Consider the following 14,889-nt stretch of genomic DNA (forward strand, 5'->3'; position numbering starts at 1 on the left):
TCCTTAGAAGGAACATACTCCAACTTGACTTTTTGCTCAAGCACTTGTTCCCGAAGAAAGTGATATTTGGTAGGTATGTGCTTGGTCTTTGAATGCATGACAGGATTCTTTGAAATTCTTATTGCACTTGTATTAACACATAAGATAGAGACAGGTGGAGTACAAGTGATTTGAAAATCCTGCAAGGTTTGCATCATCCAAAGAAGTTGAGTGCAACAAGATGCAGCAGCCACATATTCTTCTTTAGTTGTAGATAAAGCAATCGAACTCTGTTTCTTGCTGAACCAAGATACTAATCTGGAACCCATAAAGAATGCACCACCACTTGTGCTCTTCCTGTCATCCACGCTTCCGGCCCAATCTGCATCTGTGTAAGCATGAAGTGTGAGATCTGTATCTCTAGGGTACCATAAGCCATAGTTTTGAGTTCCTTGAAGGTACTTGAATATTCTCTTGACTGCCTGAAGATGAGTTTCCTTTGGATTTTCCTGAAATTTTCCAACTATTCCCACTACATGCATGATGTCTGGTCGGGTACCTGTCAAATAAAGTAGACTTCCAATCATAGATCTATATGTTGGTTGATGCACTGTTGCCGATTCATCATTTGCACTGAGGCTGCATCCTGTACCATGGGGGTACATACTGGTTTTGAATCTTCCATGCAATACTTCTTCAGAATCTGCTTGAGGTACTTGGTTTGAGACAAGAAGATACAACCTTCATTTTGTTGGATTTGCAATCCAAGAAAGTATGTCAGTTCTCCAAGCAAGGACATTTCGAATTCTTTATGCATCACCAAGGCAAAGCTTTGAATCATAGCTTCTTCATTGCTTCCAAAGATAATATCATCTACATACACAACAAGTATTAGCAATTTGTTATTTTCAATTTTTATATAGAGATTGCTATCTGCTGATCCTTTTGAAAAACCTTGTTGATGAAGGTATTTATCCAAACGATAGTACCAAGCCCTTGGAGCTTGTTTAAGCCCATAGAGAGCCTTTTTAAGTCCGCATACAAGATTTGGATCATTCCCAAGGATGAACCCATCCGGTTGCTCGATGTATACTTCTTCTTCTAAGTCTCCATTCAGAAAGGCTGACTTCACGTCCATTTGAAATACTTTGAACTTCTGAAATCTTGAGAGAGCAAGGAACATTCGAATGGCTTCAAGTCTAGCAACGGGAGCAAAAGTTTCTTCAAAGTCTATTCCTTCTTGTTGAGCATACCCTTACAAACAAGCCTAGCCTTGTTTCTAATAACTTCCCCATTTTCATTCAACTTGTTCTTGAAGATCCATTTTGTTCCTATGACATTCTTATCTTTTGGTCTAGGAACCAACTCCCAAGTGTTGTTCTTTTCGATCTGCTCAAGTTCTTCATCCATTGCCTTGACCCAGCATTCATCTTTGCACACCTCTTTTACATTTTGTGGTTCAGTGGAGGAGAGTAATGCCAAATAGCTTGAGGCTTCTGCAATTGTTCTTCTAGTTTGTACACCTGCTTCTTTCTGCCCCAAAATCTGAGATTCAGGATGATTCTTTTGAACGTACCTGGATGGAGTCTTCTCTTCTATCCTTGTCTGTCCCTCTAGTGCCTCTTGAGGTTTTTCTTCATCATTTTTTTGATTTGGAGAGTAGTCTTCATCCTCATCAATATCTTCATGATTTACTTGCCCAGGGATGTATCCTTTTTCATCAACCACTACATCAATGCTGTCAACAATTCTTCCAAGTCTTTTATTGTAACACTTATATGCTTTGCTGTGAGGAGAATAACCAAGGAGAATGCCTTCATCTGCTCTAGGTTCAAGTTTTCCAAGCTGCTCATCAGTATTCCTAATATAGCATTTGCTTCCAAAAATTTTGAAATTCTTTACCGAAGGAGTGTCACCATACTAGAGCTCATGAGGAGTTTGAGTGTTGTTCACTCGGACATTTGTTTTGTTGAGAATAACAACCGTAGCATATGCAGCTTCACCCCAGAAGGTTGCGGGAGTTCCAGACTCATCAAGCATAGCACGAGCCATTTGTTGGACTGTTATGTTCATCCTTTCCACCACTCCATTTTGCTGAGGAGTCCTAGCCGTAGAGAATTCCCTTTTTATTCCATGTTCTTCACAGAAATCGAAAAATTCATTTGAGGTAAACTCCCCACCTCTGTCGGATCTGAGGCACTTAATTTTGTAATCTGATTCATTTTCAGCCAAGGCTTTGAATGATTTGAATTTTTCGAATGCTTCGTCTTTGTGCTTCATAAGTCCTAACCAAACAAACCTGGAGAAGTCGTCAATGAATAATATCAAGTATTCTTCTCCTTGAGGTGACCTTGTCCTAAATGGACCACATACATCTGTATGGACTAACTCAAGAGGCCTGCTAGTTGATCCTTCCTTCTTATGAAAGTTAGTTCTGGTTTGCTTACCAAACTGACATGATTTGCATATGGTGTTGTCTGGTATTTTGATATCTGGAAGACCACGAACTGCCTGATATTTGCATGCTTTCCTTATTTGTGAAAAGCTTAGATGCCCCAACCTCCGGTGCGATAACCAGTGTTCATCATCCTTGCTCAAATAGCATTGTTGTTGTCCTTTTTCAAATATGTATAGATTATTTGGAGTTCTTCTGCCTTTGATCACTGTTTTTCCTGTATCAAGATCACGAACACTACATCCATTTGATCAAAATATTACCTTGGTTCCTTGATCGCACATCTGACTAACACTTAGTAGATTATGCTTCAAGCCATCAACATACAAAACATTTCCAGCTTTGACCTGTTCTTTCAACTGAGCAATGCCTTTTCCTTTTATGGCTGCAGGGGTATCATTTCCAAAAGACACCTTCTTTCCCTTTTCTAATGCAGTATATGATTCAAGTTTTTCTTTATCCCCTGTCATATGCTTCGAACATCCGCTGTCGATATGCCATATATTTTCCTGTCCTTCTGCATAGAAGGCTATCCCACATCTTTCTAGTTGTGGTTCCTTCATTCTCCATGTTCTGGCACTTGAGGTATGTTCCTTCTGAGTTGTCTTCCACAACCTGCTCCTGCATTCAGAATCTTCAGGACCAAAGTTATTACAAACAGAACATTCAACTTCATTTTCAAGGGTCGAAAAGTTGTTATAAGTTCTTTTCCTGATTCCAGTCATATTCCTTTGTTTTTGAGCTTCTCTAGTCATGATTGTCTTATATGCAACACATTGAGCTGCTTTGTGACCAAAATTATGGCAAGAGAAACATTGGCCATTGAAGAAACTCTTGCGATTATCAAATCTATCATCCAACCGATTGTAGTTTCTACTGACATCCATTCTTGAGGCAAATTGGGAAGATTTTACCTGTGGCTGATTGTAGCTTCTGTTTGTCCTTAAGGTAGCTTGTCCCCGATTTTCTTGATAGTCTTTATTCGTTCTTGAGGTAAAATGTTCCAGATTTACCTGATGATTTCTATTAGGCCTTTTCTCACTCTTCTTTGCTGCATCAAGATAAATTTTGGAGGTAGAAGCTTGAGATGTTTCTCCATTATATCCCAGACTTGTCTTGATTAGTGGAGAATGCTGCACATTGATAATCCCATCCAGAGTTTCAGATCCTTTAACAAATTTAAGATAAATAGCTTTTGTTTTCTCAATCTCCTTTCTAAGGCAAACAATTTCACATTCCAATTTTTCAAGATGTTTTTCCCTTTCAGCCAGTTGACATTGTAGAGAATCAATAATTGCACTTTTCTCTTCTAAGTAGATTTTGAGATTAGTCATCTCTTCACAAAAACCTTATACATCTAGCATCCATGTAGTCATCATCTTCAAAAGCCATTAAAATTTTATATTCATTACCTCGTTAATCTTCGTCACTATTTGAAAGACCATCACTATCTTCATGAGTGTAATAGATTTTCTTATTTGCATTCTGTTTCTTGTTCCATCTAACAGGTTCCTTTCCCTTGTCAATCTTATCCTTATGAGGACATTTGGCCGCATAGTGACCTACTCTTCCACAAGAAAAGCACTTGAAAGGTAACTTACCTTGAAATCGTCCAGCACCCCTTTGAAGATTTTTGACAAAATTTGATTCTTCTTCTTCTTCTGACACGTGACCTGATTCATAGTATTCTCCTTTGCTTGAAGCCTTGAAGGCAGCTTCTCTCCTGTCTGATGGACCTCATTTCCTCATTTCATAAGCAGTAAGAATTCCGTGCAGTTGTGACATTTTAAGACTTTGTAGATTCTCCTTTTCTTCTATTGCAGAAACTTTAGATTCAAACCTAGGTGACAAGGATCTTAAAACTTTTTCAACCACAACAACCTCTTTTATTTCTTCTCCCAAGTTTTTCATACAATTAACAATCTCATCTACACGAAGAAAATAGTTAGCCACACTTTCATCATTATACATCTTGAGATTTTCATATTGAATCCTGAGGGTTTGAAGTTTTGCTCGTTTTACCTGATCATCTCCTTCATAGCTTAGGACAATCTTGTCCCATATTTCTTTTGCTGATTTAACTGCATAAATTTCACGAATTCTGATTGAGATAGACATCCTAGAAGAGTATTGACCGCCTTTGCATTTGTTTCATATTTCTTCTTCTTAGCTGGATCTATAGGGGTAGCTGATGGAAAAGTATACTCTATTTCTATGATGTCCCAGACTTCTGTACCCAGAGATTGAAGATAGGCAGTAACTCTTACCTTCCAATATATGAAGTTTGTCCCGTCAAAAACCGGTGGCCTGATTGATGCTTCCCTCTCGTAGTTGCTCATGATGAAAGATCTTCCTTCAAGCAATCAAGCTTCTTCAGAAGGACCGGCTCTGATACCAATTGTTGGAAATAATACTGAGAGGGGGGGTGAATCAGTATTATCAAGACAAATATTTCCTTTTTCAACTTCAGATACGCTACTTCAGTTAATAAAAACCACGTATATACGCAACTTCAGATAGGAAAAACCATGTATATAAAGTAGACTTATAATTTGATTTATCTTTTAGATGTCAGTTATTAATCTGTGAATCAGAAGCAAATAAACAATACTAGAACCAGTGAAACAGAGCAAAAGACAGTCACACACATGAACACAAGATATAAGGAGGAAACCCAATGTGGGTGAAAACCCCCTGCTGCAAATTGTCTCTATCTTCCTTTTAATTAGAAACTTCTCTTTACAATATTTTGCACTGGTGCAGTCTTTACCAGTACGCAGGCTGCAACCTGCAGAGAGCTACAACTCTCTCTTGTTCTCCAGCTTTCTGGAAGGGAGCTCCAACCCCCTTAGTTCTTGTACTAGCTTGAGATACTAGTACGTAGGCTCCTACCTGCAGAAGGCTGCAACCTTCTCTCTGCTTTTAGGGACCTCGTTTCATTAATTTTCAGACTAGATCCACAAGAATGTCAATCAAACATCAAGTACTTCAACATCAACCAAACCCTTTTCACCAATAAAAAACTGAATCAGATAAACACTTCTCTGTCAGCTATACCTAGAACACAGTAACTGTAATCAAACACCAATTTTGAACCCAGAACACTGCAGCAATAAAACAGTAGCAGCTAGAACATAAATCAAGATATGTACGCTACTTCACTATTCATCAATCTACATGTATACGCTTCTGTACCACAACCAACCTACGTATACGCTTCTTTCATTCACAGAAAAAGCATGTATACGCACCTGCACTTCACTGAACCTGCGTACAGATCTATAAAGGATAATTTATTCTTTTAAACATTCAGTGATTAGATAACCCATATTTATAGATCAAGAGTGCACCACATATAACAAATCAAAATCATACAGAGATACCAATGTTCAAGCCTTGAGATTTTGATCCATCAATAGTCCTTATCCTTCTCGCGCTCAGGTTCCTCCTTGATTCAGATCTAGATCTGCACCATAACCCAATCACTAGTATTCCAGATCTAGCACGATATCAGATATTCAATAAATCAGATGATCCTTTGCCACATGATCTCCTTCCTCTTTTATAGTTTTAGCCCTTCCACAATACCACGGTCCAAAACCATAATAAACCAATACCAAGGGCCCAAAACCTGGGGTCAACACTTCTGATGAGATACCATGGTCCAAAACCATAGGTTCAAATTCCAAGGACTAACAACCATGGACCAAAAATAAGTTTCCCACCATGTACGCGCTTTTCTGTGCATAAAAGTGCGTGTATACGCATACACGACTTTTGAACGTACAACCCGCGTGTATACGCGTCTTAGGCAAGGTGAACCTGCATATACAAGATTTCCTTCATTCTGAGCGCCTGAACTGAGATCTGTCACCAAAGTGAGTTGCCATCAAGGACAACACCTGTACCATAGCGCCACACTCCTCCCTTTAAAAAAACTTGAGGAGTCTATGATATAGACCTAGATAAACAAGAAGGGAATATGAGAATGGGGTGTAAAAGGATTTCAATTGTTTATAAGGATGCAGACAAAAACGTATAAACAACTAACATTGGTTACCCATCTTTAACTAGGATTCTACAAAACAGAGTTTAATAAGCCAACACACTCAGCCTACCATAAGAATATGTCTACCCAATAGTCCAAGGTAGTGACCTTCTTATCTTTTGAATGATTTTTAACATATTATCATGCTATTTATCGTGATTTGTTTGTCATTCAACAACTATATCATTTCCTAAAATTTATTATTGATGAAATACATGCAATTAAGGTTTCTATGCCACATATTCCACTATGAGGTGTAGGTGCAACCAAATTTATATTTTCTCATACATAATTTGAGTATAACTCATAGACAATGAGCTAACTACTCATACCTATGCAATAGGGATTTGTTGTTTTGTTACAAGTTACTAATACTACACTTCTTCCCAAAACCTAACAAGGATCACAAGTCAATGTTACCTTTTGTATTAGAGCCAAATATAAAGGTTACAAAAAATCTATCAAGGTATTATAATTCCTCCTATGGCCAAAGCTTCCCATAAGAAACATAAATAAATGGCATTTCCTCATATAGACAAACTACAATAGGATCAAACAAGGTTAGCTTCACTTCAACATTTCATAGATTATTATGGTAATGCTAGAGTTGTTTATGTGACACATATACACATTTAGTTTATAGTGCTGAGATTTTTTGTACAAAATCCTAGTTTTGTTTATATTTTTATTATATCTTTTATTATGATAAGTGCATTATTTTCAAAGGTAAGAGACCTCCACCCACCAGCCAACGAGGGACTCCATAGGTGAGAGCATCCACCCTCAATATACTATTGTAGTAACTCCACCTAGTGCAAGGAATCTAGAGTCTACTGCAATTGTATGTTTAAGTAAGAAGGCTAGTCTAGGGCATCCTGAGATCTACTACCTATACCCACTAGATGATGAGGGACTCCAGAGGAAAGAAGACAACCTCCACCCTCAGTCAGATCGTGGTTTCAAATATCTAAATTTCATTTCAGTTTCATTTACATAATGAACCCATTTAATAAGGATAAGGGAGCCAAAGTGCACATCCTTTTAATATGCAAACAAGGAAACATAAGTAGGGAAGAATAGTTTAGATATATGTACATCAAATTCATCATAGTTGAAAAAATTCACCGGGAGAAATTGTTGGTCTATATCTTCAGTTTTTCTTTAGCTCGTGACCAAATTTCTTGCACTTTCATTTTTTTTTTGCTACAATGTATTCATGTTGTTTCTCTTCGAATGCATTTTCTTCTCTTTGCTTAACATACACTATTTTCTTCCTTGTTCCCCCACCATCTCCCTCTACTTCTACTATTTGGTTTCACCCTCCAGTTAGTTATGTCTTTTCTAGTTAGTTAGGGCTCAATTATATTTTAGTTTGTTTATTTTATTAATATTAATGCCACTCACCCAGTAATTATGAATCTCATTATGTTTGCAATGTTAACACATGTAATCACCATTATAATTTGATCATGACCCTATTCACACCATTGTAAAGAATTCTATGAAAGCACATCATTTATTCTAATATAACAGAACCATGAAACATTCGCAGTACCCACACGAGTGTAAAGTAACTATAACAATGCTTATGTCTTGATCAAAACAACCAACGTCACAATTACAAATATGTGAAATGTTTGGGTCATTACATAAGAGAATATGGGGAGTGGAGAAAAAACTAGAAAAAGGTGAAGTTCATTTTTTAATGTTCACCATTAATATGCATCAAGGAAAGTTGTTTGTGAATATTTTTAAAAGTGTTTTTAAATTTACGAGAGATTTTTCGGTGTAAATCACATGATATATCATTTGTCGATGTGTTTCGAACCAACTAGTGTTTTTAAATATTGCATAAAAATATATTAAAAAAAGACAAGACGAGATTTATAAAAAAGTGTAGAGGATAATTTTTAAAAAATCAACAAATATTTTGAGATAATGATAATGCTAGATGATTTTCAATGAATTATTTAAGTTCTTTAATAGTTATTAAAAAAATGAGTAAAAGAGTACATGAGAGATAAGTAAAAAAGTAAATTTGTGATTTTATCTTGTCTCCGTTATTGGAAAGTGAACAAGCTCCTCCAAAAGGGTCAAAATACAAAGATGAATATTGATAAAGGTCCAGAGATTATGTGAATTACTCAAGGTTTTTATTAAATTATTCACAAAGTCATAACCTTCGTTTTCCATAAATATTTAATGATTCTTATCTTTTATGACCTCCTATTTTCTCAGTAAAAATGATGAATTTGGGGCTATTAAAATGAGAACCATATTACAAATTATTGGAAGCATGAAAATATTGAGGGGGGGGGGTGAATCACTATTTTGTACTGTCAATCAACTTAAAACAATTTTTACCTTTTCTTACACAATAATTGAATGATCAACTGATTAGAACAACAAAATATATTAGCAGCAAGTAACATACCATAATCACGACCATGTAGGCATCATATAAACACATGTAATATGGGAGCAACAACATATGAAAGAAACTGTTGGCATATGAACACATGAAGACACAAAGTGTAAGGTGGAAATCCTTTTGGGAGAAAAACCATCATCCACGTTTCCTCAACTTCTTCTTATTATTATTATCAAAATATTATTTTTACATAATCATTAGCCACCATTAGTGTGCAAGCTAGAGATTGCCAATAATGGGAGAAATACTCATTGTAGGCCACTATGTATTAGAATCCACATCTTACTGAACTTTGCAGACTACCATATTCTAGAAGCCACTAGTGCCACGAATTTGTAGGCCACCACTTGCTAGATGCTCCAACACCCAATATTCTATCTAACCACCAGTAGATGAAAGCCACTACTCCCAAGTTCTCAGGATACTACCTAGAGGATGCCACTACACCCTGAATTTGAAATCCACCACTTGCCTCACTGAAGGCTTCAATCTTCAAGCTCTTCTATGGACCACATTTCACAATGTTTCAGACTATGATCCACCTGCGACAATCTCAAATAGTCATGGGCCTCATTTTTTCCCATTTTCATATTGGACCCACTTACTCTTATCTACACATCAAAAATATATATCAATGTCAAACCCTCATAATAGCATACATTAAAATATTGGAAAAAGCAACTATACAAATCACATGGCATTAATATAAACTCATTGCATATACAAACTCAACCATATAACATCAACAATACGTTCAAAAGATATAACAGCAAAATATAAAACTAACAAACCACATCAACAAAATATACAAGAATCAAGCTATTACTCAAGAAATATAATTACAAGGTAGCTACATCAAAATGATAACTGTTAAGCCTCATAATTGCTTCTTTTTGACACCATTTTTCCACCTATTTTACACGTTTTTTATCATCAAAGTTACAAAATGGGAAACAAATCACACAATCTATGGCATGGAAGGCATATAAAAGTCTTTTATTTCATAAGCTAATAATTTTCTTTATTATTAGTCTAGTATTTGTTTTAGCTACCAGATTGGGATGATTCTACAGCTAATGTTTGATTCTGTAGCTAATGTCTAATTTTTTCATAGGTTCTAAGGTGCCAGCTGGAGCGAGAAATATATGGGAGGATACCGATTAATGCACTCCATGATTCCTTCCTACCTTCATGAACCATATCGATCAAGGAAGCTTCCAGTTATGTGGTCAAAGGAAAAAGTCAACTCTGTCAGCTACATAAGCGAGCGAGGAACGATATATATGCCTAACAATTTGCTTTATTAATTGAAAATCGTTAGTGAATTTTATTATGATATCTTTCATAGTTAATTTTAGTATTTTTTTAAGCGAAGCTAGGCATGAAGCTTTGAACATTTAATGATGTGGGCTTTATAAAAATACTTCATAAGCAAGCATAAACATAGTGATTTTGTTATGTGATAATGAGAATCAAAACTTTGTTTTCAATTCAGTTATAAAGAATCCTTCTTATTTCGATGCGTGGTTGATTTTTCAATTGGATCTCGTGACCATATTTTTGTGGAGGTACCCTCAACTAGTAAGGTTCTTTTATGTTTTTAAGTATAATTTCCTTATATCATTTCATAAGCTTATTTTATGGATGCATCCTATAGAACATTTTCCTTTGTTGATTTTTGAGTTAAATAGCAGCAGTGTGATTGTATTCTTAACTAATTTTATTTATTGATTCAGGATAACATGAATTGAGTTTAATAAGTAATGATAATAGCATTGAGAGTTTGGATTTAGATTAAAATTGTAATTCTTAAAAACAAAGGATTTGATTACAGGTTTTATTTCGAGCAAGAGTGGTTTATGATTTTGAGCAAGTGAGAATATATTTTCAATTCATTTTGGATTTTCATGCAAGAGTGTGATATTTTTATAGATGATTTGATTCCTTTAGAGAACTGCATTTCTTTCAAAGCATAATTCAGGCATATAGCAGAGAGAGAAAGTGTGTGTTTTTCTGAGTTAAATTTCATTTTACAAGTGTGAGATTAATTTATAATTCTAATATTTTCATAAGTTGTGTGGATTATATAATTAGATATAATTTTTATAAGAGTGAAATTAATTTTCATAAGTATGGGATGGATTTACTTTTATGCATAATTGTGAAACTTTCTTTTGAAGCAAAGTGTGAGATTTTCCATAAGCAGTCTTTGATAAAAGAGTGTGATCATTTTATTTTCTAGGAATAATTGCTCTACTCATGTGCATTCCAATAACTTAATTTAAAATCTATAGTTTGATAACCCAGATTAATTTAGAGGTGTGAATAATGAAAGACTTATAACACATACAATGCACGTACACTTCATCAACTTACTAGTTCTGTTCGATAATTTATGCAAGTAATTTAAAGTTAATTAAATTACCAAACATTTTGGCGTCATTGCCGGGGAAGTGTAAATAGGAGTCTTTTCTTTTTATAAAAAAAAAAAAAAAAACAAAAATGATATGCACAGGGAAAGATATTCTAGAGGTATATTTGTAGGTAGAGGTAAAAGTTTAATTCTAACAACATCACTCACCTCACCATGACCTCGTAGTGCCACACCACCCACTCAAACTCATATTCCATCATTTGTAGGAAAACATAAACTTCCTAAGGTACTTAGATCTGAAATCCAACCTAGAGGTTCACCAACTTCATCAACCAAAGTAGTAATAGAAGAAGAAGATCCTTCATCCCCAAAAAGGAGTAGTTTTCCTATCTTCAACTGGAGAAAGACTTCTAGGACAGGATATAGAGATTCCTGGTGAAGAATAAGAGCAGAAAACTTATTTTTAATTATCATTGATAGAAGAACTAGAAAGAAGAGCTAGAAGAAGAACTAGAAAACCCAATTTTGGAAACCTATATTATGTTTGAAGAATCTACAATGGCTGGAGAAGGGGAAGGGGAAGCAAATGGTTTAAATGGTGAACAACCTAGGATTGGAGGAGGAAGAGGAGGAAATAGAGGTGGTGTAAGAGGGAGAGGTGGAGGAAGAGGGAGAGGAGGAGGTAGGGGATATCTATAACCCCTTGGATTTCCTATCCAAGATGAAGATACAACAACTACAATGAAAAACATCTCACCCTCCATTCTTCCAAACTTTCATGGATTAAGAAGTGAGGATCCTGAAATATTTCTCTTTGAGTTTGAAGTCTTGCGTAGATCTTATGATTACTTGATTGACCCTCAAAAGTTGAAACTGTTTCCATGAACTCTTAAGGATGCAACATTAAAATGGTTCATGGGCTTAGGAGAACACTCTATAAGAACATGGGAAGAAACGAAAAGTACATTCTTAGAGAAATATAAGGATTATTTTATGTCCCATAATATTAAGGACGAAGTCTTTAAAATGATACCGAAAGAAAATGAAAATTTTGAAGAATTCATTGAAAGATTTGCTTATAATGTTAAAAGGGATAAAATGCATGAATTAGATGAAGAAACTTTGAAAGCTCTCTTATTGAAATCCATTAGAGATGAGGTGATTGATCTCCTCAATTTGATGGGTAAGGGAGAAATTTCTCAGTTATCATTTGGAGACATGTGTGGTTGTGCATACACATTTCAAGAGGTAAGGAAAGAACTGGGAAAATTTCAAGATATCCTCTCATGTCTAAAATTAATAGATCTGCAGTTGGGATTGTAAGTAGGGATGAACTAGGCAATTTGCCTGACAACTTTAAAACAAACATTTTGGAAAGTCTTAGTGAACAAATAGATACCCTTAAAGTGCAAAACAAGAAAAATGTTGAAAATGCGACATTGTCAATATTTTGTCTAAAATGTAGAAAAAAACATGCTCTGAAAGAATGCCCTCTTGATTTAAAAAGTGTAGAAATTTGTGTTATATGTGTAGAAAATCACGATACAAAAGAATGTCCTTCAATACCAGGTCTTAAACTAGTTTATCAAGAGGAAATGATACCAAATCAAATAGATCCCCTATGTTTTATTGCTAAGAGACCATGGAAAAATTCACAACTAAATATAAGTCAGGGATTTAACACTCAAGCATTTGCACAACCATCACAAAACAATTGGACTGCACCCATGCCTTGGTAATCTTGGCCTCAACCTTGGGCACAAGGATGGAAAAATCCTTATGGAAAATATAATATTTTTCTCAACATGTCAACCAACTTAACCTCAAAGTCCAAATCCACAACTTTCATTACCATTTCCGCAAAAACCAAATTAATTACCTGCTCAACCACTTCCAAATCCAAATAACAATAAAAATTCACAACCTGTTTACAATATGGAAGGACAAAATTTCCAAACTTACATGATGACTCCACTAGATCTAAACAATGTCCAATTTAGATTTGGTAGAGTATTGGAAAAGAAGTTCCCGATAGTTGTTATTCAAGAATCTGAAAAAGAAAATAGCTCTGAAAAGAGGAGCCTCTCAATGAAAAAGAAAAACTTCAGAGACAAGTCACCCCTACACATTTTGATGATATTCCAACTCCTATTATGGAAAAACCTTCTGTATCTGTTTCAAACCCACATTTTCCTAAAAGATTAAAAATTGATGAAGGGGTTGAAAAACAAATTTAATTGCCCATTTATGATATGTTAGATGAGTTGAAGAATGTTTGTATAAAAATGCATTTGCTACAAGCCATTAAGGAAATACCAATTTTTTCAAAGACAATTAGGGAGTTGAGTATTAAAGGACCCGGAAGAAAGAGAAAAGGAATCAAAATAATTTAGCTAGTTGGAAAAATTGCAGATATCATGATGGGAAAAACAACAGTTCAAAAATACCTTGATCCAGGAAGTCCCATTGTGAAAATATGTATCAATGTTCTGAAATTCCAAATACATTGATTGATTTAGGAGCAACTATAAACATCACGAGTAAGAAAACTATGATTCAATTTAAACTTCCCAATCTTCAATATACACCTACATTATTGCAATTAGCAGACATATCTGCTGTTAAACCTGATGATGTATTAGAAGACATATTTGTATCCTTAGATTCTTGGGAGTATCTTATTGATTTTATGATTCTAACACCCAAGAGTAATTTAGGAGGACACCCATTGATTCTAGGAAGACCATGGTTAGATACAACTGATGCTTTTATAAGTTGTAGATCTGGTGATATGTTTATTTCTGATGGACTTCAACGAAAAAAAATCACATTATATCCTCCTGAAAAAACAAAAATAGAAGTAGAAAGTGAAGAATGGATGGATGATGATATTGATATACGACCAATCTTTGTTACTTCACAAATAGATGAAGAGGTCCATATTTTGAATTTAATGGAAAATAATGAGTCTTCCTCATATTTTGAGTCTAATCAATTTTTTTCAAGAACAATGCAATATTGAATGTTTATCATCTCGTCAATTGTCTTTACATTCTATGGAAAAATTTGGCAACTATTCAATAGAAATATTCCTGGAAAAAACCTTGAATATCAATAATAATCTGGAAGAATTTCAAAAGAAGGATTTAATAAAGATGTTACAAGAACATTCCTCTGCTTATGCATGGGAATATACTGACAGGAAACGAATTGATCCTAATACTTGGCTACATCATATTTAGATTGAAGGAAATGTTAAACCAATTCGACAGCCTCAGAGAAGAATGGATCCAAATTTGAGAGAAATTGTTAAAGAGGAATTATAAAAATTGTTAAATGTGAATTTCATTTATCCAATATTAGCTAGCTAGTGGGTTTCACAATTGGCAATTGTTCCTAAAAAGAATGGAAAATGGAGAGTATGCATTAACTATAGGGAATTGAATAAATCTACCTTAAATGATCATTTTCCACTTCCTTTCATAGATCAAGTTTTAGACACATTGGCAAGAAAGAAATATTTCTCATTTCGAGATGGTTTTAGTGGATATAACCAGATCCAAGTAGCTCCAGAAGATCAAGATAAAAGCACTTTTATTTTG

The sequence above is a fragment of the Pinus tabuliformis genome, chromosome 1_2, assembly GCF_031772625.1.
Source record: "Pinus tabuliformis cultivar Carrire ecotype Pingquan chromosome 1_2, CPIR1, whole genome shotgun sequence".
Classification (NCBI taxonomy): Eukaryota; Viridiplantae; Streptophyta; class Pinopsida; order Pinales; family Pinaceae; genus Pinus; species Pinus tabuliformis.